We start from the raw sequence: 2,298 nt of genomic DNA, 5'->3' as shown, positions 1-2,298 counted from the left end.
AAGACTGTGGAGACCAAAGTTCCTTTGAAGTTGTTGTTTTGAGACAGAGTTTTGCTCTTGTCACCCAGGCTGGAGTGCAATGGCACGATCTTGGGTCACCGCAACCTCTACCTCCCAGGTTCAAGTGATTCTCCTGCCTCAGGCTCCGGAGTAGTTGGGATTACAGGCGCCTGCCACCTCGCCTGGCTAATTTTTGTATTTTTTTAGTAGAGATGGGGTTTTGCTATGTTGGCCAGGCTGGTCTACGAACTCCTGACCTCAGGTGATCTGCCTGCCTTGGCCTTACCAAAGTGCTGGGATTACAAGTGTGAGCTACCGAGCCTGGTCCCTTTGAAGTCTTATAGTGGCTGCCCTTAGAGACAATAGATGACAGGTGTTTCCTATTCAGATCTTTTTCTTCCAGGCCCTCCCAATTCTAAAGAGATTAACTAAAGTCTAGCACCTTTCTAGACTTTAGTTAATCTCTCTAGAATTGGGAGGGCCTGGAAGAAAAAGATCTAGCTCTGTTAATAGAGATTCTTTACAGATGCACATTTTCCCCCACAAAGGACAGCTTTGCAGGACCATTTCAGGATATGGCAGAGAAACATGTTTTGGGGTAAAATATTTTGATTTTCTTCCTTGTCTTGTAATGTTATGCCAGAGTCAGATAGGAAAGTAAGTCACGATATATAGGGTTAAATAAAACCCATCTGATATGGTTTGGCTGTGTCCCCATCCAAATCTCAATTTGAATTGCATCTCCCAGAATTCCCACATGTTGTGGGAGGGACCCAAGGGGAGGTAATTGGATTATGCGGGTGGTATTTCCCGTGCTATTCTCATGATAGTGTATAAGTCTCACGAGATCTGATGGGTTTATCAGGAGTTTCTGCTTTTGCTTCCTCCTCATTTTTCTCTTGCCACCACCATGTAAGAAATGCCTTTCACTTCCTGCCATGATTCTGAGGCCTCCCCAGACATGTGGAACTGTAAGTCCAATTAAACCTCTTTTTCTTCCCAGTCTTAGGTATGTCTTTATCAGCCGTGTGAAAACAGACTAATACAGGTTAAATAAAACCCATCTGATGAGAACTTAACAGTCTGTAGAGCATGACTCCCCAGACCCCTTATATAGGAATTTGGACTAGATAAAACAACCAAAGCTTAGTCCTCACTAGTTTGAATAACAACTGTGGGCTCTGTGGTATAGCATCTGCTTCAAGCTGTCTGTTGCTTGCTTTGGGATGATTAGGGCAGGGGAATAGTGTCCTGCAGTATAAGAGCCCAATAATGTGACTGGAAGGAGCTGGGGGCTGGAAAGATTGGTTAGTCTGATGAAAGGTGCTTTTGAAGGAGTCATTTTCTATCACTAGGAATCCAATAACCCTGAGAGGGGCCGTCCTTTTCTAGTCAACACGGCCTCAATGATAAAACTTTAGGTACAGAAACTTTTTTTTTTTTGAGATGGAGTTTCGCTCTTATTGCCCAGGCTGGAGTGCAATTGTATGATCTTGGCTCACTGCAACCTCCACTTCTCAGGTTCAAGCGATTCTTGTGCCCTAGCCTCCTGAGTAGCTGGGATTATAGGTGCCTACCACCACGCCCAACTAATTTTTGTGTTTTTTTGTTTTTTTTTTTTGAGATGGAGTCTCGCTCTGTCGCCCAGGCTGGAGTGCAGTGGCGCAATCTCTGCTTACTGCAAGCTCCGCCTCTCGGGTTCACGCCATTCTCCTGCCTCAACCTCCCAAGTAGCTGGGACTACAGGTGCCCGCCACCACGCCTGGCTAATTTTTTGTATTTTAAGTAGAGATGGGGTTTCACCGTGTTAGCCAGGATGGTCTTGATCTCCTGACCTCGTGATCCGCCCACCTTGGCCTCCCAAAGTGTTGGGATTACAGGCGTGAGCCACCGCACCCAGCCAATTTTTGTGTTTTTAGTAGAGACGGGGTTTCACCATGTGGGCCAGGCTGGTCTTGAACTCCTGACCTCAGGTATCCGCCTGCCTTGGCCTCCCAAAGTGTTGGGATTACAGGTGTGAGCTACCGTGCCTGGCCACAGAAACCAATGAGACACTTAGTTAATACAATGTTTTAAATACCTCAGTCCTTCCTGGGCAGGGCTTAGCATTAGCTATCTGCTCAAATCCAGTACCAGGTGATAGGCTGGTGGTCGCTTGGCTGTGGATTTGCTGCCTGGCCATCCTTTTGTATGAGACACCTGTAATAATAGCAGATTGGTTGCAAAAATGGCTCAATACCTCTCCCCATATCCACATCCTTTGCAATGTGACTTTGCAGCTCCTCCCATCAAAAGACA

The sequence above is a fragment of the Pan troglodytes genome, chromosome 6 (genome assembly GCF_028858775.2).
Source record: "Pan troglodytes isolate AG18354 chromosome 6, NHGRI_mPanTro3-v2.0_pri, whole genome shotgun sequence".
Lineage (NCBI taxonomy): Eukaryota > Metazoa > Chordata > Mammalia > Primates > Hominidae > Pan > Pan troglodytes.
Note: the sequence above shows the minus strand (reverse complement) of the source record.